Source organism: Rhinatrema bivittatum, chromosome 1, assembly GCF_901001135.1.
Source record: "Rhinatrema bivittatum chromosome 1, aRhiBiv1.1, whole genome shotgun sequence".
NCBI classification, from domain to species: Eukaryota; Metazoa; Chordata; class Amphibia; order Gymnophiona; family Rhinatrematidae; genus Rhinatrema; species Rhinatrema bivittatum.
Window position 1 is genome coordinate 782,634,520 of NC_042615.1, and position 23,659 is coordinate 782,658,178.

A 23,659-nucleotide genomic window follows, 5' to 3' on the forward strand; every position below is an offset into this window, starting at 1 on the left:
GTTCACCAGCTAGGTATGCATGGTGCCCCAACATAATTTGGGGTGTTAGTCTGGAATAGCTACTTATTTGCTGCCTGTACATTTCCCAGCGTATCTGGTTTCCTGAAGATTATAGTGGAAAGTCTGTAGGGGGAAGGCTTATTTTAAGGACAGCATACCACCAACGAAGAGAGCAAAAAAAATAAAATAAAATAATAAAATAGTGGGCCCGGCTGCAGGCAATCGGCAGTACCGGGCCAGGAGCAGCCCCCAGGCCCCCATCCGGGCCACTTGACTGCTCCCCCCTAACCGCTGCCGCCACCTGCCGGAGGGGTTTGGCTTCTTGCTCGGAGGCAGCCCCCCCCCCCCCTCCCCTCCCCCTTGTTTATTGCACGGAGCCTGGGCGGCAGCCAAACGCCGCCGCGTCAGCGTAGCCTGAAGGTGCAGGCCCAAATGCGAACCATTCGGCCAGATAAGATTGCAACCCCCGCCCCCCGCCTCGCTCTGCCCCAAGGCACCGTCGCTCAGACGAGCCCAGCTCGGATTCACATGTCAAGATGAGCAAAAGCAGGAGCACGAAATGATCCAGAGCGAAAACAAAAGACTCTTCCGAAAGGCCGAGCCAGGAGGCCGCAGGGCTGGTTTTGCTCTGGATATTTAGATTGCTGTACGCTTAGATGTTGGGGTTTTTTTTTTTAATTATCAGCACCGCTGTAATCCTCACCAATTTAGTGACAGTGTTAGGGAGCTGGCCCATTGCCTAGGCCCTCGGCGAGGGAAAGCTCATTTCAGCGCGTAGGCTTACGGCCCCCCTCTGCTGTGGGTCGGGGGAGGACGCGATTGCGGGCCGGAGCGCCCCGGGGTCTGCGGGGATCAGCGCTCGGGCGCTGCCGCCGCTCCGTGCCTGACTCGCATTGTTCCCAGATTCCCCGCCGGCGCCGCGCGCTCGCAGCAGCTGCAACAGGAGGCCTCGAGAGCTGCCTGCCCGCCCGCCTCTGCCTCCCCCCAGCCTAGGGCTTTGGCGGCTCAGCCGCGCAGTTGAAGCAATGAGCTTTTCATGGAGATCCGCTGACTTTTTTTTAACTTTAGGGACTCGGCATATTACTGATAAGATCATCTTGCTCCCCCCACCACCACAGGCTGCAGAGAACAGCAAAATGCTGAAGCTTGGAGGGAAGGCAGCACAGAATCAGTAGGAGGCCGACGGGCTTTGAAAACGGGTGCTTATATTGAGCTTCCGTTTTCCTAAGGCGCAGGCAGCCACATCCCCTGGGCGCCCAATGCTGTATGTAAATGAGGGATGCAAAAAAAAAAAAAAAAAAAAGGGACGCATTAGGAGAAACTTGAGAGTCCCTAGCCAGGGCTGGTGCAAGGGGATTAGGTGCCTTGTGCCGCCCCTGGTCACAGCCCCAACTCCTCCCCAAAATACCTGGTGGTCCAGCTGGGGGCCCGGGAGCGATCTGCCACTCAGCAAAATGACGCCGGTGGCCTTTAGCCCCTACCATGTGACAGGGGCTACCGGCGCCATTTTGCTTAGTGGCAGCCGAGGCCCTGGGAGTGGCAGATCGCTCCCGGGCCCTCCGCTGGACCACAAGGGGGGCGTCGGAAGGGTGGCACGGTGAGGCGGGGGCTGGCAGAATTTTGAAAGGGCACTTTTTGTCCTTTCAAAATTATGCCACCTGCCGCGGCGCCCCCTAAATCGCGGCACCCTAGGCACGGGCCTAGCTCGCCTAGTGGTTCCTCTGGCCCTGTCCCTAGTGCGCAAATGCATCGGGCACCCACAGTTGCAACTGGCATTCAATACCGGCGTCCACTCCAGGAGAGAGGGGGGTACCAGCATGGCTATTTGGCACTAACATCCTCATTACATCGGGTGCTAGTCTAGCGCATCCAAAACGCACGTCCAACAGTGTGTAAACCTGTGCACTAGTCTGGCTCACTTTATTGCATCGGCCTGTCACACACCCAGACCTGGCACCAGACTGTCGAGTGAGCCAGTTTCTGGAGAGAGACTTTGCATCGGTCCTGGTTCATTGACTGTAGTTCCTATTACTGTTGTTACCTATAGCACACGCTGCAAAATCAGGCCTACATCCACTGAGATGTAGGTTAAAAAAAAAAACAGGATTGCCCAAAAGATTTTTTCTTAATAAACTAGAAGCTCCGAGCAACACAAAGTTGGAGCAAACTTAAGTCAGCAATACACAGCTCATTATTGGCATGCCCAGCTCCTTTCCTCAGGGCCATCAGTAGGGGAGGGCAAATCCGAGTGCCTGTCCCCAGCCTCTGTGCTCTGGGGGGCGGGGAAAGAGCTCACCTCTCTCTTCTCCCCCCTCACGATCATCTCCTTTTCTCTGGCCAGCAGCAGGAGAGCAGTGCTTCTTATCTGCATCTATTTCTTTCTCTGCTATGGGTGTGAAGTCTGAATTGCACAGGGCCTCACAGAAGCCTGCAGAAGCAGATAGGAATCACTGCTGTTCTTTCTGCTGGCAGGAGGGCGAGGGGAGATAATCAGGAGGGGATGTTGGAGAGGATTGCATTGGTGGGGGTGGGGGGATGGACACTGGAGAATGTCATGGGGTGGGGGGATGGGGTTAAGGGAGACCATCAGGTTTGGATTTTACAATAAGCACACTATGAGTATGCCTGGAGTGGCAAAAATCTGGAGGCAGCAGACCAGCTGAAGGTTTGCTTCTGTTTCCTGCTGCAGCCCCTCTCCTCCCCTACTAGGCAATGTACAAGGAAGGGGGAGGGAGCGGGTTTTGAGACTGGAGCACACAGCAAAACAGAACTATTCTGCTCACTAATCCAGCTCTTCCCCTCCAGTCCTGTGCAGAGGACTGGAGGGGAAGGAGTGAGGCTGGAGCAGACTGAGCAAAGACAGATCCACTCTGCTCATTAATCCCATCCCTCCCCACCTGCCATCCAGGGAACAGGAGAGGAAGAGGGATGAGGATAGATTTAGCCCCTCCCCTCCTGTCCTGGGAACAGACAGGCCGATACAGTACAGTGCGCTCCGGTGATATTAAGTCGGAGGTCCCAAAAGTTAAAAATAATAAAAATAAAAAAAAATTTTAAATCAGCCCACGGCTGGCGGGTTGAAAACTGGATGCTCAATTTTGCCGGCGTCCGGTTTCCGAACCCGTGGCTGTCAGCGGGTTTGAGAACCGACGCCGGCAAAATTGAGCGTCGGCTGTCAAACCCGCTGACAGCCGCCGCTCCTGTCAAAAAAAGAGGCGCTAGGGACGCGCTAGTGTCCTTAAGCGCCTCTTTTTACCGTGGGCCCTAATTTGAATATTTTATTTTACTGAATTGTGCGCGCAGGAGAGCGGGGGCTTGCCCGCTCTCCCGCGACTTTTACTGTATCAGCCCGAGGGACAGAAGGGGGCGAGGCTGGAGCACACAGCACAGAATTAGCAGTCACTCTACACCCTTCCATGTAGTGTGTTTGCCTGCATGGCTGTCGCACATCGTAAGGGCAGGAAGATCTCGGATGCACTCGTGTTCTGTGTTTTCACAGGATTGTTCTTGGGGCGAGGGATTTATCATGATTACTGAGTTTATCAAAACCTCATGCGCCCTGATTATTTGAAATATCTAGTAATGCCTCTGGCTGCTGGCACCAACCCCTCCCCCTCCAGATATGGCATGCAAGGGGCCAAACCTAGTGCTGCCCTTCCTCCTTATGTGGCCCACACAGGCCAAAGTTCGTTAGTCCCATCCTCTCTTCCCGATCTCCATTCCCCCCGGCGATACCCTCATCTCCTCCTCTGTGGCCCAGGGTCTTGACCTCCACTTTGAACAGTGTGGGACAACTATGTAGTGCTACACAGTTCAAAGCAGGAGCTGGGCCCAGGGCAGCAGAGGAGGAGACGCGGTCTGTCCCCATTGCCATCCTCTTCCTGCTTGTGGGAGGTTAGAGGAGGGGGAAGTAAGTGGGGAGCAGGACTGGAACAGGATGAGGGAACAACTCCCTTCCATCTCACCCTCACCCTGCTCACTGCTATTTCCTTCCTCTTCCCCTCCCTCCAATCTCCTATATCCCTGGAACCTTGCCCCCGCAAACCTAATCCCAGATCTTAAGAACATAAGAAATTGCCATGCTGGGTCAGACCAAGGGTCCATCAAGCCCAGCATCCTGTTTCCAACAGAGGCCAAACCAGGCAACAAGAACCTGGCAAGTACCCAAACACTAAGAAGATCCCATGCTACTGATGCAATTAATAGCAGTGGCTATTCCCTAAGTAAACTTGATTAAAAGCAGTTAATGGACTTCTCCTCCAAGAACTTATCCAAACCTTTTTTGAAGCCAGCTACACTAACTGCACTAACCACATCCTCTGGCAACAAATTCCAGAGCTTAATTGTGAGTTGAGTGAAAAATAATTTTCTCTGATTAGTCTTAAATGTGCTACTTGCTAACTTCATGGAATGCCCCCTAGTCCTTCTATTATTTGAAAGTGTAAATAACTGAGTCACATCTACTTGTTCAAGACCTCTCATGATCTTAAAGACCTCTATCATATCCCCCCTCAGCCGTCTCTTCTCCAAGCTGAACAGCCCTAACCTCTTCAGCCTTTCCTCATAGGGGAGCTGTTCCATCCCCTTTATCATTTTGGTTGATCTTCTCTGTACCTTCTCCATTGCAACTATATCTTTTTTGAGATGCGGCGACTAGAATTGTACACAGTATTCAAGGTGCGGTCTCACCATGGAGCGATATAGAGGCATTATGACATTTTCCGTTTTATTAACCATTCCCTTCCTAATAATTCCTCCTACTCCCTCCTCCCCTTCCTCAATCTCAGAACCTCCCTCTCTTTCTCATCCCAGATTCCCAGCCTTCTCCCCCCCCCCCATCTTCCATTCTCCCCATACCTAAACTTTGCTCCTTCTCACGTTCGTCTCCCTATCCCCAATCCTCTCATCTCCTGGCCCTCCTCCCAATCTCCGATCCCCCCTTCCTTCTCTCCCACTCTCTTCTCTCCTCACCCCGAGAGCTTTTTCCCATACTGATACTCGAGATCCTTTCTCCTCATCCAATTAAAACTGAATAAATTCTACAGACACAAGCATGGCTGAAAGATAGAAATGTATGCCAATGTGCTTCATAACTTTTCTTGTTTCCTCTTGCAGAACCTACCTTTGCAACAGTGGGACTGCACCTTCCATCTGCTCCTTGTTGTCTGATCTTCGGGGGGGGGGGGGGCAGGAGAGGGCGACAGCACCAAAGGTGCCTGCGGGGTGGCAGAAACCTAAACCCATCACTGGAGCACAGCCATTGTGATGTGCCCCGGGCTTCACATTCACCCAGGGTCCGCGCCCTGGCTCTGTGCTTGCGTTGCTGTGCAGAACTGGACAAGGTTTGACAAAGCTCAAGCTTCTCATCCACTAAAACAATCTCGGGGGTCCAAGCCTCCGCCCCTTCCCCCCCCCCCCCAGGATGATCTGTTTATTTATGAAACCTCCTAGGGAGGTCAGTATCAAAAGCTTTGCTGAAATTAAATCATCCCACATCCAGTGCATGTCCGCCATCAGTTTGTCCAATTGTGAGACTATAGAAATAGGTCAGAGACCTGCTCTGGCAGTGGTAATACTTGGAGTTCAGCAAATCTCTTTTGATTCTGCCCTGCACAGCAGGCTCATGAATACCCTGAACGGCCCTGGGGGTGGTTCCCGAGAGGGCTGATTAGTGGAGGGTCTCGGGCTTTGGTCTTGAGCCTGGTTCTGTTCAATATCTTTCGGGCCAATACAGTAAAGTCCGCGGGAGAGTGGACGAACGCCCGCTCTCCCGGCGCACGCACCGGCCCTTCGCCGGTGCGCGCGCTTCTCTATTTAAATTAGGTGACGCGGTAGATCCGGGTAAAAGGAGGCGCTAGGGACACTAGCGCGTCCCTAGCGCCTCCTTTTTGACAGGAGCGGCGGCTGTCAGCGGGTTTGACAGCCGACGCTCAATTTCGCCGGCGTCGGTTCTCAAGCCCGCTGAAAGCCACGGGCTCGGAAACCGGACGCCGGCAAAATTGAGCGTCCGGTTTTCAGCCCGACTTCAAATTTATTATTTTTTTTTACTTGTTTTTACTTTTCGGGACCTCCGACTTAATATCGCTATGATATTAAGTTGGAGGGTGCACAGAAAAGCAGTTTTTACTGCTTTTCTGTGCACTTTCCCGGCGCCGGAAGAAATTAGCGCCGACCTTTGGGTCGGCGCTAATTTCTGAAAGTAAAATGTGCGGCTTGGCTGCACATTTTACTTTCTGTATCCCGCGCGCATACCTAATAGGGCCATCAACATGCATTTGCATGTTGAGGGCGCTATTAGGTGCCGCGGGTTGGACGCGCGTTTTCCTCCCCTTACTGAATAAGGGGTAAGGGAAAACGCGCGTCCAAGAGCAGGCTAACAGTGCGCTCCATCGGAGCGCACTGTACTGTATCAGCCTGTTTGTGAGCAATAATATGGAGGTTTTAGAAGGAGAAGCTTGCATCCCTGCATATGACAATATCTGTAACAAAGTGGACATCCCCAAGACAGAGCTGACTGAAAGAGGGGAGATCTCTGAAAGGTGCATGAGCAGTGTGGTGCTTGCCAGCTGTATGCTTCAATGGAAAAAAAAAAGCGCAGAGTCCTACATTTGGGCTGCAGAAATCCTTGGGGGGGGGGGGGTGGTGTTAGATACTGATATGCACCAACCAGGAGAGAGACCTCAGGATGATCATATTTGATGATCTCAAAGTTGTAAAACTGTGCAGCGAGACAATGGCTACAGCCAGAGGAATGCTGGGGTGCATGGGAAGAGGCACAGCCAATATGCCCCTCCCCCCCTACCAAGCACACAGAAATAAAAAAATGGAATCCCTCCAACATAGTTTACACCATCCATTTGCACAGAAAAAAAGCTCCTTCTGCACTGGTTATACCTTTGAGGTGTTTATGTTTCATCTCTCCACCACACCTGTCTCTTCTACACATGATAGATGCACTCAAATAGAAGCATTTTCCAGTAGAAAATAAAAAGGAGGGCGTTGTCAGCAGGGACATTTTAATTTCTGCACAGGAGGGCTGTTGAGGGTTTGGGGGTGTGTGTTGCGGGGACGGGACTGGCCTCCTTTTCTTTGTTTTCTTTTCTGTTGATGTTTATTTCATTTGAAAAAAAAAAAAAAAGACCCAAACAAAAAAAATCAAACAAAATGAAAGCTGAATAAAAACCATAAAAATTGTTTTCTGTTCACATCTCTAGGTGGCAATGCAGCAGGAATTCAGTTGGGAAGGCTGGAGGCGCATTAAGGGGGCGTGCTCACTTTTTTTTTTGCTTTGTTTTTCAGTTTTGTTTTGTTTTTTAAAGATGGCGCCGGCCATCCAGTGATCCTACCATGTGACAGGGGCCGGCCAATGGCATGGATACCCTGTCACATGGTAAGGGCAAAAGGCCATTGGCGCCATTTTGATTAGTGGCAGCCGACGGCCCGGGAGCGGGAGATCGCTCCCGGGACCCCCACTGGACCACCAGGTACCTGTAAAATGTTTTTGGGGGGGTCGGGAGGGTGGGGGAAGCAAAGGGATTAGTTTTAAAGGGTCGGGGTGGGTTTAGCGGTTATTTTTGTGTGCCGTTTTTCCCGCCCTCCCCCAAAACAATAAGAGAACCCCCACGATCAATATCGTGGGGTTTTCCTATCGTTTCAGGGGAGCCCCCGATTTCTGACGATTTTGAAAATATCGACAATATTTTCATTCGTCCGAAGCCCGATTCACATCCCTAGTTTTACTCGGTCTTTACTGGCAGATAGAGGAGACCACCTCTTCAACTCCAAACTTTATTAACAGGCAAAACAAATAAAGAGACCATTACTATGCATAAACTGCAGATAACAGGAAGCAGAGCAGTCTGGGCCAAAGAAATAAAGACAGGTAAAATGAGGATTATTCTGCAGGGCTAGACCAGATTAGCCACTGAAGCATACAGACCGACTAGAAGAGTTTACTGAAAACACTCCCAGGCACTCCCTGCTTCAAGTCTGAGGTTAACAGTTTAGAGCCAGCTGCAGAGAGTACAGCAGAGGCGGTGAACGTGCAGGCTGACGTGCAGAGTAAAGCAGTGTTTCCTAAGTCTCTCTGAGGTCCACCTAACCAGGATATCTATCTCGTGCATATTCATTGTGGCAATCTTGATAACTCAACTGGCTAGGTGTGCCCTCAAAAAAAAAAGGCTTGGAAAACACTGGAGTAAAGCATGAAGAACTGCATTAGCAGCAAAAACAGAAAGGCTGCTGTGGAAGCAGGACATTGTGAAAGCAGGACAACAGTGAATAAACAGAAACCCCCCTGTGGAGACAGGATACCCTGTTTTTAAAACAAAAAAAATGGAAACAAACACAATTTGTTTGTTTTTCTTCTGTTTTGTTCTAAACAGAACAAAAGAAAATGGGAAATTTCGTCAAAAGTTCAGTTTTGCTTCTAGCAAAGGCACATCCCTAATGAGCATTATAGTCCTCAGCTGTTCTGATTTTCCATATTTCACACAATCCAATACTGAACGGCTCTGCTTAATGCTGCATGGTTCACCACTGCCCGTCACTCCACAGCTTCATAAAGTGCATTTCAGTGATTTGCTATCACGCAGCTCTTCCCACTGCCAACTTTCACCAGGTCCACTCTGCTCACCGAGATAACCTTTTGCTTGTATGAAATGACTTAACAGCAGGTTCCAAGGTGCCCCCTCCAGCACATCATCGATTCAGCTTTGCAAGGCTCTATGCAGCCCAGCACTACTATCTAGTTACACACACTGCCTGGCTGCACGCAACACGCCCGGTGTCACCGTCCTGAACTGCCTGGATCCACCTAGCTGATCACTGCAGGAGCTCTATATAGCCCCATGCGGCCTGCCGCTGCTTAACACCTCACCCCTGAGCACTGCACGATGCACAATACTCCAGTAGGAGACTAAATAATACATCACCAATAATAACAACACATTTTGATTTGTGGCGATGAAGTTAAAATAGCCCCTGAAGTTGTATAGTGCTACCAAATAGTGCTGTACACTCACAAAGGAACTAGCTTTCATGATACAGTGACTATAATTAAATTTAAAGGCTTCGTTCTGTGCATCACTTAAGTACTGACTTCTGACCCCTTTGTGGAGACTATCAAAGAATCACTATGAGCGCAGACAACTCCTTGATAGCATCAGAGGAACTTGGAAATGCCACTGAGGAGAGAGCAAAACTTCCTTTGGAACGTGCCCAGCCCTGATTTAAAAGTAATTTTCTCCAGCTAAAGGTGTATAGTGCTATATTGTAGCACTAGTCACCCTCAGGGAGCGCTTCAATTTTGACAATGTTTTTTTTAAATTGAAGTTGAAATACCTTTTTTTTAGATCTCTGCCAAGCACAGTCACACTCAGAGGTCAGAAACAGATGAAGAAAAAAAAAAAAAAAGAAGTGCTGAAAAAATAGCTATTGCTATCCCTGGGCGTGAGTAAGAGGAAGACTGGGATTTGCCAGGTACCTGCAACCTGGACTGGCCACTGAGACAGGATGCTGAGCTCTGTGGACCTTGGTCTGACCCAGCATGGCACTTCTTATGTACTTACGGATCTTCGTTGTCTCACAAACAGGAACCTAGAAAGAAAGAATTCCATTAAGAACTTTAAATTGAGCTGTGAGCATATGTTTGTAATACACAACTGTGATCATAGGGGAATTTTGTTTTTTTTAATCTTTCCCTACTTTATTTGCTTCACGGTACTAGTATGTTTAACAGAAGAAAGGAAGTTAAGTGTATACAATGGCTAGGATTTCACTCATGTTTTACTTCAGAAGTATGCGTGTGTGTGTGTGTCTGTGTGTGTGTGCCTGTGTACAGAAGATAAACTAAACTGTAGTGGTTTATCTTTATTAATATTTACTGTATGTAACGCCCTCTGCTATAGCTCAGGACGGTTTACATCGTAAAACATTCACAATATGAAATACAGACCTGACAGACTATATGGCCTTCACAATGCCTTAAGGCCCGATGTAACCAAGGCTTTTCTCCTATTCTGTGCTATGGGGGAACAGCCTTAGTGCCTCAGGCCCTTAACAGAGAAATGCTACCAGAAAGGGTACAGATCTAGAAATACAGCAGGAGGAAATAGATGTACATGTATAAGGGTTTTTGGGTTTGTTTGGTTTTTTTTTGCATGTTTTGAGCTTAGTGCATTCAAGAAAACATTTGTTCCTTTTCCATGGAAGCTGCTATCCCTGGAGTGAGAAGAGAGCAGTTGGCTGTACAGCACCCAAAAGCAAACCCAGAAGTTGTCTGATGATCTGAAGGCAGCGAAGCAATGTGACAAGGCAGTGACTAGGGTACGAGGGACGCTGGGCTGCATAGAGAGGCACAAAAAAGGAAGTGGTGATGCCCCTGTACAGCTCCTGGGTGAGGCCTCTCCTGGAGTACCGTGCTCGGTCCTGGAGTCCGTGTCTCATGAGAGACAGAGACAGGTTGGGAGTGGTCCAGAGAAAGGCCACCAAAATGGTGTGGGGTCTGCACCAAAAGCTTTATGAGATCAGACTTGAGGACCTTAAATATGTATATATATGCTAGAGAAGTGGAGAAACAGGAGATTTCTAAATACCTGAAAGGAATTAAACATGCACAAGAATCAGACTTTTTCCACTGGAAAGAAAGCTGCAGAACCAGAGGTCATAATATGAAGCTCCAAGTAGCTAGACTCGGGAAGAATGTCAGGAAATACTTTTTAGTCACAAACAAAATCTTCAAATAACCTTACTTCATTACTATTTCTATTATTTTGTTTTGCATAAAAAGGAAAGACGTTATCAGAGCGATCAAGGCGCACATTTCTTTCGGGACTATATTGCCCCTGCCCCTTGCTTTTTTTTATTTTGCTACTTTGCGTACACCCGGGAAGTTTTGTGCTAGGAAATACGTTTTTCACAGAAAGAGTGGCGCATGCATGGAACGCCCTCCTGGAAGACGAGGCGAGGTCAAGAAGAGCAGCGGGGGGGAAACAAAAAGGGCGTGGGATAAACAGGGAGCAGCCAGAGGGGCTGGAGGAAGGGAATGAAGAGCCAAGCTAAGAGGCGGTAATTTTGGTGTAACACTCCTGCAGAGGAAGTTACAATCCTAAAGAGGAGGTATTCAGCGTACAAGGCGTTTTCTGCTTTTGAGCGTGTACAGTTAGCGTGACCGTACGGATGCATGTCACTAGAAGCAGCCTGGGCCAGACCTGGGTTTTTACCCCATCGCTAGGGGTTGCCGGCTTACCCCCAGGTCAGACGGGACAAGCTGATCCAAGTCCTGGTTTCCCCCCCCCCCCCCTGCACGGCATGGACTTGTTCGTTCTCATTTTCTTTGGGAAATCAGAAATCGAAGATGCAAACGGAGGGGGGGGAAGCCGGACCAGATCAGTTTGTTGTCAAACCCTACCCATTGGACGCATGCGTGGAGACATAGTTTGGATTCTCCTAAAGAAACTTCATCGCGTTTCCATGCATGGATTGGGGGGGGGGGGGGTAAACCAGAGCCAGCATAGCCCTTCCCTTTTGATATGGTCACCCTGTGTGGGGTGCTGTGTTTTACACTCTGGACTCTCCGCTTGCATTTCCACCTCATCAACATTTTGAGTAAGCTAGATCAAAATGTGCCTTATACTTATATAAAAAAAAACCAAGCACACATTTAACTGGCTCGGTTGGCAGTTAGAGCCACTTTATTTTATTTTTTTCTTGATTTGCCATTCCTTCTTGTGGTCATTCTTGGTGTGTCCAGTTTTTCTGTTTTATAATTGCTCTTTAGGGCGTCTGGACAGGGCGTGCTGTTGGGCACTGATCTTCCTACCTGAACTCCCAATCTCCTGGCTGCTACTTAAACCTCTTCTCACCTCTTCTGCCAGGTGTTAATGATTCTCCCAAGAATCTTTTCCTCTGCCCGGGGGGGGGGGGGAAGTAGGAGCATGTGGAGGAAGTAAGGGCTCTGAGAAACTTGTGTGGCCACACAACAGACAGGGGTGGAGCTGTAATTGTGCTGCCCTGGCTCATCAATGTGTGAAGCAAACGTTAAAAAATTACTTTTGTTAGTAGCATTTTGATATTTTTATTTTTTAAGTAATTTATTCCTTTATAGACTGCCTTTATAAACCAACCAGCCTATCCAAAGTGGTGCATACAATATATGAAGCACATCAGTGTAGATAATACATAAAATGAACACTGATAAGATAAAATACAGTGTCCACGACCCCAAAAATCCTCCAAAATGTAAAACAACCCAGAGCAATGGTAACAAAGTAAACTAAACTAAACATCCAAAAACATACCCAACTAAGCGCCAACCCCAGGCGCCCTCACTTCCAAATCCCCTATCCCCATCTCAAACTCACCCACCCACATTACCCCTGCCACATTCACGTTCTGCTTATATGAGACACCGGGCTGCCTTTCCCCTGTGCTTCTCTGTGACTTCATGTCATTGGGTTGTTGGCACAAACCACCTCCCCTCTTAATTACTATATATTTTTTTTGTTTTATTTTTGGCTCAGAAGTTTCCTCCTCCTTCTCCTTATGGGCTTCCAACTTACGGGCCGATACAGTACAGTGCGCTCCGATGGAGCGCACTGTTAACCCGCCATTGGACGCGCGTTTTTGACGCGCTAGTGCAGGGGTGGGCAATTCCAGTCCTCGAGGGCTGCAAACCGGTCGGGTTTTCAGGATATCCCTAATGAATATGCATGAAAAAGATTTACATATGACTGAGGCAGAGTGCATGCAAATCTCTCTCGTGCATATTCATTAGGGATATCCTGAAAACCCGATCGGTTTGCGGCCCTCGAGGACTGGAATTGCCCATCCCTGCGCTAGCGTTACCCCTTATTCAGTAAGGGGCCGAAAATGCGCGTCCAACCTCCCGAACCTAATAGCGCCCGCAACATGCAAATGCATGTTGATGGCCCAATTAGGTATTCCTGTGCGATTCAGAAAACAAAATGTGCAGCCAAGCCGCACATTTTGCTTTCAGAAATTAGCGCCTACCCAAAGGTAGGCACTAATTTCTTCGGGCACCGGGAAAGTGCACAGAAAAGCAGTAAGTCGGAGGGTGCTTTTCTGTGCACCCTCCGACTTAACATCATGGCAATATTAAATCGGAGGTCCCGAAAGTTTCGAAAAATAAAAAAAAAAGAAAAAATTTGAAGTCGGCCCGAGGCTGTCGTTTCGAAAACCGGACGCTCAATTTTGCCGGCGTCCGGTTTCCGAGCCCGTGGCTGTCAGCAGGCTCGAGAACCGACGCTGGCAAAATTGAGCGTCGGCTGTCAAACCCACTGACAGCCACCGCTCCGGTCCAAAAGGAGGCGCTAGGGACGCGCTAGTGTCCCTAGCGCCTCCTTTTGCCTGTTTTTACCGCCGGGCCTCATTTGAATAGAGAATCGCGTGCACAGGAGAGTGGCCTGTGCAAGCGCCGGGAGAGCCGGGCATTCGGCCGCTCTCCCGTGGACTTTACTGTATTGGCCCATTAATCAGAACTGGCCTCTCTCTCTAGCTATGGCATCATCAGTCTTCATCTGCAACTACCACCTGGAGTATTTCCCCTACTTTTGTCACCTTCCCTAGGCACAGGCACAGCAGTCAAGGCCTGCTTTAAGCACAGGCAACATAGGCAGGCGCCTAGGACCCCAGATTCTGAAGGCACCCAAGAAAACAAAAAGCCCTGCTCTCTGATTTCCAGGGGAGAAATACCTACTCCTTGCTCTCTGCCTAGGGGCGCCATAATCTTAAATCCAGCCCTGACTGCAATAACATGCTTGCCTGGGAGCCACAAACCTCAGCTCCCTCCAGAAACTGGTCCATATTTATTTATTTATTTCAACAATTTATAAAAAGAACACTCATTGTATGAGACAAAGCCTATAATTTCAAATAATAGGCACTGTCAGTATATTGGTTATTTGGTTGTCGTATAGCATGAGTTCTTTTTAGCTTTCTAAGATGTATATATATATATATATATATATATATACAGAACACTCATGCTATACAACAACCGTATAACCAATATACTGACAATGCCTATATATAATCTATCTATCTATCCATATATATTCCCTGTAAGGAATAATAAGGGACAAACCACAACACTGAAAATGGAAAATATATTCATGAAAGGAGAGCTGGAGGGGAGGCAGTTTAAAGGTTAGACAATGTCTACTTGCTTGCGAATGAATGCCTGGGCAAATCTCTTTTCTGCTCGAGTGCATTTTTGCAGAAACAAAGTTTCTGTGCTTACAATGCAGCTTTATACAGGCCCGGTATGACCGGGTGTGCACACCGTGTATTTGCACAGGGCAGCGCACCCGGGGAGGTGGCGGGCCGGCAGCAGCAGGTGAGGTTGCAGGCCGCCAGCGGAGCCTAACCAGTGGGAGGCCGAAGAAGGAAAGCGCATCGGTGACCACAGGAGAGGCCCATCTTCCGTGTACGGGTATGCGTGCGCACACGCCAGCGCACGGCTTCCGCTCCCTACCTCCCCCCCCCCCCCCCCCAAGCAGGAAGATCGGTGGGCCATTTAGCCCGAAGATAGCAGGAAGCCCGCGGGGCCATGATGGAGCTCATCCCATCACGGCCCAAAGACAACAGGACAGGAGGCCTGCAGGGACTGTGGTGGAGCTCATCCCACCCTGGCCCGATGATAACAGGAGACCACGTGTGTGAGTTTGTATGTATATGTGAATGAGTGAGAGCCGGTGTGTGTCTGAGAGCCTGTTCAAGTGTGCATGTCTGTGTGATATCCCCTGTGTCACATATAGGTTCTCATAGGCACACACACACACATATAATGTATCTGTGAGGATGAGGCATCCTGTGTATGTTAGAGAGAGGGAGTGTGTGAGAGAATGAATGTGTTATTGTGCATGTGTGTGTGACGGAAGATAAAATTTGTGTGGCCCTACCTCCTCCAATCCACAACAATCTCAGGGTGACTGGAAATCAGATCCCAGGAATGGAGAGCAGCTTTTTAAATCCTTATTAGTTTTAATTATTGGGTGTATTTTGATGATTCTGCTTTTTTGAAATATTTATTCTTTTGGGGGGTGGATTAACATTTTTTTAATGGGCTTTTTTATTCATCAGATTTTTTAAATATTTTAATGGTGTTTGGAAAATTTTTGATATTCTATTCATTAACTGGTTTGAAATATTCTTTTTATGATTATGACTTTACTATTATGATTAATGTTTTATATTTCTTGATTTTATTATTTAATGTTTTATGAAGAATGGTAATGTATTTATTTTTCCATTGTTGCTCTGCATATAGAAGCTGGCTTGTCATGGGTTCCAGTTCAGTTTTTCTCAGCACATTTCTGTTTATACTTTCTGATCTCTTTATTCTGTATTTGGTAAATGTCTCTCTGTGTTCTGCATATGTGAGCGGGGTGAGGTATTTTACTAGCATGTAATTTCTGTATAGGAATTTATAGTAGCCTGGTTTCCTAATAAGAGCTTTTATTGGTGTCCTAGGGCCTGATGTAATATGTGCAGTGTTACCCTTTCATAGATAAGGCTGTTAAGGTTGTTTTGGTATGGGAGGTTTACTATATTGTAATGGTAATTCCATTTATTCATGGCTTTCTGAGGGCCAAGCCCACACCCAGCATGCATTACAAAAAGTCTAATTCCATAGGAGCTCCAAGTGTCTTTTTTGCAAGATTTTCTGGTTGGCACCACAGGAGTGCATGTAAATGTAATATGCATGTTGTAAGTGATATTTCTGCCTCAGCAGATTGTACTCTTGAATGTTCTTTTTCATGTAAAATTTGTAATAAATGCATAATTTAATTGTGTCTGTCTGTAAAGGGTGTGTGTGTGTGTGTGTGTGTGTGTGTGTGGTGGGGGGGGGGGGGGAGTATGTGCAAGGCTGTAAGGTTTGCCTAGGGTACCTAATGCACTTCCTTATCCATGGGATCTGGGCAGGGGCTTGCCAGTTTTTAAAAATATAGATTGCAGGACAGAGCTGAGCTTTATTTGATAGGCCCAGGACAGGACTGGGGGGGACGACAGCACAGTAATGTTTTGCATGGGGCAGCAAAAAAACTAGCACCAACCCTGGCTTTATACAAGGCTGAGTCCCTCACGATTTTGCTTTTTCTCAAGAAACCCGACCTAGGCGTCCCGAGATCCGCTGCAGAGCTGGCTCAGCGCCCCCCTCCCATGACATGGAGCCGTCTGGTCAGTCACCTTAGTTACAGAAACTCGTGCAGCCGTAAACACACCTTCATCAAGTAATTGCACCGATAGCACAGCCCCATTCCGTCACCTGTAAAGTGATATTTCTATATTTACTTAAAAGGCTATTTAAAGAGAAACCCCTCATAATTACTCACCCACGGATAGATGACACTGTTTGCCCAGTGTTTATACAGTTTCTATTAGCGATTGGCAAAACATCCAGCGTGGCTTTACAGCCGAGAGAGCCTGCCTGAGTGACCCCATTGATCGTAGAAGAAGGGCTGATGGGCTCTTTTCGTCCTCTCGGGGACATCCCTTCAGGGCACGCGGAGCATTTCCGTGGCGGAAGTGACTCCGAGCGCTGCTGCTGCTGCTGGCACCCACGGGCGGCGCTTCACGGGAGGGGGGGCTGGTGAGGGATCGGCGGCTGTCTCGTGTCCACAGCAGGGTCTCAGGAGGGCACGGGGCAGGAACACTGGACGCGCACCCTCTGCATTCAGTGCCAAAAGTTACTTTTCAGATATCATCATTATTCTCATTTTTATTTTTAGTACTAGCTCCACAGGGAGTAAGAACATTTCATTTCGACAAAAGGTCACCGACTTCATTGTACACTCCGGCATCCGACTGTTCACAGGCAAATTTTTTTTTTTTTTACAACCTTTATTTTCAATATTTATAAAGAAATATACAAAATTACCAAAAGATTCAAATGCAGCGCTCCTAAAACGGATCATCCCCTCCCACTCTGTCTTCAGAAACCCACCCATACCCTCCCTCCCCATCCCCAGCTCATAACTGGGTTTGAATTGTTTGAAGGAAGTTGAATAAATGTTGAATAGATGTTGAATAGCTGTAATATGTTGAATGATGAGTGTTGAACAATTACTATTGGAATTCCAAAGGCAAATGTTGCATGATAAATGCTAAATGTTGATTGTCAAATGTTGTAGATATCCTCAGGTGACATAGGAAGGAGCAATGTCCCAATAAAGTGCATACTCCATGCCATTATTTTAGTTTCTGGATCACCCCGTTTTAAATAACAAGCTGAGAGCTTTGGTGCTCATCGCCATTATGTAACATGTCATGTCTCTAAAAATAGATCAGACTTCTTCTTAGATGACTGTTTGGCAGTCATATGCTTGTACATCAGAAGTTTATGGAACCCGAGCTTCCACACCATCATCGAGGATTCCTCCTTCAGTAACCAGTTAGAAAATGTTGTCTTTTTTGCAATTAAAAAGACCTCGCTCAGTAATAACTGATGTCCGGTTTGTAATTCAGGTTGAAGATCCACAAAAATATCGCATAATGAAACATGTGCTGAAAGAGGCAGCTTATGTGATATTAAGTGGCCTAAATACATGGTTAATTTCAACAAAAGTTGCTCAAGTCATTTGATGGATACCACCCACTATTTTGGTCGCCCTTCTCTGGACTGCCGCCATTCTGTCTCTGTTCCTTTTAAGATACGGTCTCTAGAACTGAACACAGTACTCCAGGTGAGGCCTCACCAAGGACCTGTACAAGGTGATTATCACCTCCTTTTTCTTACTACCGTGTTTCCCCGATAGTAAGACACCCCTGATAGTAAGACGTAGTGGGAATTTTAGGGGGGTCGGCTAACGTAACACATCCCCCGAAAGTAAGACGTACCTGTCATTTAAAAAAAAAAATATTTTTAAATACCTGTCGGAGGGCCGCGTGGGTCCAGGCGGCTGGCGGCAGGAGCCGGGTGGTCGCGTGTTAAATCTAGGCCGCGGGCGGGTGGGCGCTTGTTCCAGGCGGCGGCGGGGGGGGGGGGGGGGGCAGGTGGACGCGCGTTAGTTCGAGACGGCCGGCGGGCGGCGGGTGGTCGCGTGTTAAATCTAGGCCGGGTCGCACAGGCTCGCATTCATTCACTGCCGGTGGGGGCTGCCGAGGCAGCCCCCACCGGCAGTGAATGAATGCGCGCCTGTGCGACCCCTGCGATTCGGCGCTGGGGGCTGCCGGTGGGGGCTGCGGCAGTGAATGAATTCATTCATCCAGGCGGAGGAGCGGCTGCTTTCGCCGCTGCCGGCTGCTTTCGGCGCTCAAGGCAGTCACATGCTGTGACGTCATGGCATGTGACTGCCTTGAGCGCCGAAAGCAGCCGGCAGCGGCAGCCGAAAGCAGCCGGCAGCGGCGAAAGCAGCCGGCTCCTCCGCCTGGATGAATGAATTCATTCACTGCCGCAGCCCCCACCGGCAGCCCCCACCGGCAGCCCCCAGCGCCGAATCGCAGGGGTCGCACAGGCGCTGTGGGCCTGTGCGCGCATTCATTCACTGCCGGTGGGGGCTGCCTCGGCAGCCCCCACCGGCAGTGAATGAATGCGACCCGGCCTAGATTTAACACACGACCAACCGCCACCCGCCGGCCGTCTCGAACTAACGCGCGTCCACCTGCCCCCCCCCCCGCCGCCTGGAACAAGCGCCCACCCGCCCGCGGCCTAGATTTAACACGCGACCACCCGGCTCCCGCCGCCAGCCGCCTGGACCCACGCGGCCCTCCGACAGGTATTTAAAAATAATTTTTTTTTGAACACTCAGGTTTTTTTTTCCAATATAAGACATACCCTGAAAGTAAGACATAGTGGGACTTTTGGGGGTAAAAAGAAAGTAAGACGCTGTCTTATATTCGGGGAAACACAGTAGTTATTCCTCTCTCTCTCTGCAGCCCATCATTCTTCTGGCTTTAGCTATCGCCTTGTCACATTGTTTCGCTGTCTTCAGATCACTAGACACTATCACCTCAAGGTCGCTCTCTTGCTCCATGCTCAACAGCCCTTCACGCCCCATCAAATACAGCTCTTTTGGATTACCGCACACCAGATGCATGACTCTTCACTTCTTGGCATTGAATCCCAGCTGCCATATCTTTGACCACTATTCAAGCTTTCTTAAATCATGTCTCATTTCTCTACTCCTTCTGGCGTGTCCACTCTGTTGCAGATCTTAGTATCATCCACAAATAGACAAACTTTACCTTCTATCCCTTCCGCAATGTTGCTCACAAAGATATTGAACAGAACCAGTCCCAACACTGATTCTTGTGGCACTCCACTTAACACCGCTCTCTCTTCAGAGTAGATTCCATTTACCATCACATGTTGTCTTCTGTCCATCAACCAGTTTGTAATCCATGCCACCACTTTGGCGCTCACTCCCAAGCTTCTCATTTTATTCACAAGTCTCCTATGTGGGACCGTATCAAAAGCTTTACTGAAATCTAAGTAGATCACATTGAGCGCTTTTCCTTGATCCAATTCTTTAGTCACCCAATCAAAAAACAAAGAATCAGATTTGTCTGACAGGACCTTCCCCTAGTGAATCCATTGTTGCCTCGGGTCCAGTAATCCTCCTGACTGTAGATAGTTCACTATCCTTTCCTTCAACAGAGTCTCCATTAAATTTCCCACCACCAAAGTGAGGCTAACTGGCCTGTAGTTTCCAGCTTCCTCTCTGCTACCACTCTTGTGGAGCAGGGCCACCACTGCTCTTCTCCAATCACTCGGCACCACTCCCGTTTCCAGGGAACTATTGAACAGGTCACGCAGTGGCATATCTCTGAGCTCCCTCAGTATCCTGGGATAAACCTCATCCAGCTCCATGGCCTTGTCCACTTTTAGTTTTCCTAGCTCTTCCCATACATTCTTTTCTTCATACTCGCAGGATTAAAAAATTTCTATATACAACTGCAAAAGCACAGGTTTGTTGGGATGAAGGCCAAGACTTGGCAAGTAGTGTTGGGTTTTTAAATAGGCATAGAATTCCCTGTTATCTAGACTATATTCATTTACTGATACTGAAAACCATAAGCCATTCTTTAATGTATCTTAACATACAAGCCAAGTTATATAATTGCATATCTGGACAACCCAAGCCCCCATTTGCATTTCTTAACATCAAAGTTTTAAGAGCCATTCGTGGTCTCTTTGATTCCCAGAGAAATTTCCAAAAAATACCTGATATTCTAATAGATCGATTTAGTGATCCATATTGGTAGTAAATGAAGTGTATAGAGTCACTTTGGTAAAATCATAATTTTGAATAGTTGTATTTTCTGCACAGTGATGATAACAGTAACAGATTTCATTCTTTTAATTTTGTTCTCATTTTGGTTAATAAAGGCACAATATTACTTTTAAATATGTTTTGAATTTCTAGGGGAACATACATCCTCAAATGTTTTTGCTAACCCACTTCAACGGAAAAGGACCCCCAATTACTTTGTAAATCCCCCAGCACGTCCAATGCCTTTGACTTGTCTACATTTGTTTTTTTAGATTTAATATTTTATTAGAAAACACAACCACATACAACAAACTTTACCTAAATCTACTCCAACAGAGCCAGACAAGTCCCCCCCACCATTACATATCACCTTCTCAAAAATTATGGTACTGGGAGAGGATTAAGAACATGCCACATCACAAAAACTAGAATAAGAAACTTGTACGTTTCCATAATGACATTTTGAAAATTTCCCCCCTCCAGCCCCCCCCCCCCCCCCCCCCCCCCCCCCCCCCCCCCACCATAAAACAATGGAACAAACTAAATGAGCACTCCCATTGAGCTCACCTACTATCAGTTTAGCTCTGTGTTTGCCATAACATGTATCAGTGCTATATTTTCTCAAATTTAGCAAACTGTTTTTGTTTAACTACAGTCAGCCTGCTTAGAAAATAAATGTTAACCAACCTGTGAATGACACTTTGAATGGGCGGAACCGAAGGTTTCCTCCAAAAGCAAGCAATTTTCCCTCAGGCAGCTAATATTATTTGATGGGATAATAAGGCAACCTCCGACTGTTGGCTAGAAGCAAGTATATTCAAAAGAAAAAGCAAGGGATCTTTAGGGATAGTGTCCCCCTCTATATCGCGCAACAGCTTTACAATGTCATCCCAGAATGTAACAATCCGAGGACACACCCACCACATATGAAAAAAGGAGCCTATCATACCGCAGCTTCCCTAACAAGCCTCATCCAAGGTTGGGTACAACATATGCAATCTGGCTGGCGTGAGGTATTATCGGTTTAGCATTCCATAACTATTTTCTACTATTAACGCAGAGTTAGAACTCTTTTTTTGGTATAGGCAACACATAAATCCCACCTTGTTCTCCCAACGAGCAATGCAAGTCTTTCTCCCAACCCACAATGTGTGAAGGAGCCTGCTTAAGATCTTTATTCAAGAGACCATATATTCTAGAAATCCCCTTGGTGACCAAATGAGCATTATCACGAAAACCTTCATAAAGAGATTTCCCCTGGTCCAGACTTCCCTTGACTACCTCCTGCAACAAAAAATGGCTTTACTTGGAAATAAAAATAGTAATCAGAGGGATCTAGTTGGAAGGTAGTCATCACTTCCTGAAACTCCTTTGGTCTCGTCCCACTCCAAAGCTGACCCAACCTACTACAACCCCTCTCCTCCCAACGTTTCACAACCCTAACAGAACATCCCAAAATAAAATCTTTATTGAAAAGATAGGAGATCTATAAAAATGGGTTCTATCTCCCAACAAATCGTTCTTCCACTTAGCCTAAATTTTTAATGGGAGAGCAACAGTCGGGGGTAGAGAGCCTGGTAGCGAGCGAGCCTTATTCGGTAACCACACTAAAGTGTTCGGGGGGATACCATTCAGAACGACTTTTTCTAAACCCATCCATCTTTTACCCGCACCCCTGTTATGTCAGTCAAGTATAAATCGAATCTGCATGGCCCCAAAATAGCATGATAGGCAATGAACACCCGGCGACCCACTCTAGGAGGCCTTCTTTTCCAAATAAACTGAAAGAGCTTATGTTGTCAAATGTTCAAGCATACATCAGGTATATCTATGGGTAAAGTCTGAAATAAATAAGTCAGCTTAGGTAGAATACTCATTTTTATGGCTGCTACACTTCCCAGCCATGACAGATCAAACCTCTCCCAGTTAAGTATGTCCGCGGATATCTTCTGCCAAAGTCCATCATAATTCATGGCAAAGAGCCTATGGAAGTTAGCTCCCATTTTGACTCCCAAGTATTTCACTGCTGAGGCTTGAATTTTAAAGGGGAACTGTCTCTTAATCTCAGCGACCCCTAAATCAAGCAAAGAAATGTTCAGAAACTCAGATTTATCAGCATTCAACTGATATCCAGAAACTCTGCTGAAGTTCATCATTTCCTTTACCAGGAAAGACAAAGAGGTATCAGGAAACGCTATTGTGAAGAGGACATTATCGGCAAACATGGAAAGCTTATAAACCTGATCACCCTTCTTAATCCCCTGAATACCCTCAGTTGCCCGAATTTTAACCGCCAACGGTACAAGGTATAATGCAAAAAGTAAGGGGGAAAGTGGGCAACCCTGCCTCGTAATACAGCCATTGGAAAGGCCTCTGAGTACCCACTATTAACCTTTATACAAGCACTAAGGTTGCTATATAGCTTGCATATCCAAATGGAAAAATTGCCTCCCAAACCCAATTTCTCTAGTACAGCAATGAACTAGGTCAAATGCCTTCTCAGCATTGACCGTAAGCAAAGCCAAAGGAACATTGATTTCCTGAGCCCTCCAGGTTAAATTAATTACCCTCCTGACATTATCAGCAGCGAGTCTGCCAGGCATAAAACCTGTCTGGTCTGGATGGATCAAAGAGTCCACCATCCCCTTAAGCTGGTTAGCCAGGATTTTGGCTAAAATTTAGGAGTGATATGAACCGGTAGGTCACGTCTCTACCCAGTTTCAGCAGCACCGTAATACCCGCTCTATTAGCTTCGGCCACTATCTTACCTCCAAGTAGCAAGTCATTAAATGCCAGCATCAGCAGTCTTACCACCACTGAACTTAACTGCTTGTAGAACCCTGCCAAGAACCCATCTATACCTGGAGCCTTACCCACCTTCAATTCTTTAATCACTTGCAAAACCTCAAATTCTGAGATTTCTTTATTCAACCGCTCCTGTTGGATATGATCCACTTCAGGCATATATATATCTCCTAAGTATTGTACAATAGCAGTCAGAGTAATATCCTGACGCGTAGAATACAACTCCCTATAAAACTGTGTGAATCAAGCTATTATACCCTCACTGACCAAAACCAGTTCTCCATATCTACCTTTGAGTTTGAGAATTTGTTTCTGTGTGGCCCCGGCTTTACGTTTTCTAGCCAGAAATTAGCTGGCCTTATTACACCCCTCAAAAAATTCCTGTTTAACCCTATCCAGCTGAAAAACAATCTCTTCCAAATCTAGGGACTTTAACTCTCCCCGTAATTGCTCAAGTTGCATCCCTAAATGTGAATTTACCCATCGTTTGTGGCTATCCTCCAGTTTAGCAAAAGTTTAGCAGCCACAACCTCTTACCTTTCCTCTCTTTCGTTATATAGGAAGCCCTAGCTATCAATTTGCCTCTGGCTACCACTTTGAAACACACTGCCCACAGACAC

At 47.3% G+C, this 23,659-nt stretch overlaps 1 protein-coding gene across 2 annotated transcripts in view; it reads right to left on the bottom strand.

Moving 5' to 3' along the window:
- SMAD7 (SMAD family member 7) overlaps positions 1–16,552 on the bottom strand; it is a 100,024-nt gene extending 83,472 nt beyond the window's left edge. For both annotated transcript variants that reach the window (XM_029580360.1, XM_029580342.1), the window contains exons 1-2: positions 16,356–16,552; positions 9,570–9,597 (exon numbers count right to left, since the gene is read on the bottom strand). The gene's annotated coding sequence lies outside the window, so the exon portion shown is untranslated. The remainder of the gene's footprint in view (positions 1–9,569; positions 9,598–16,355) is intronic.
- Between the last annotated feature and the right edge of the window lie 7,107 nt (positions 16,553–23,659).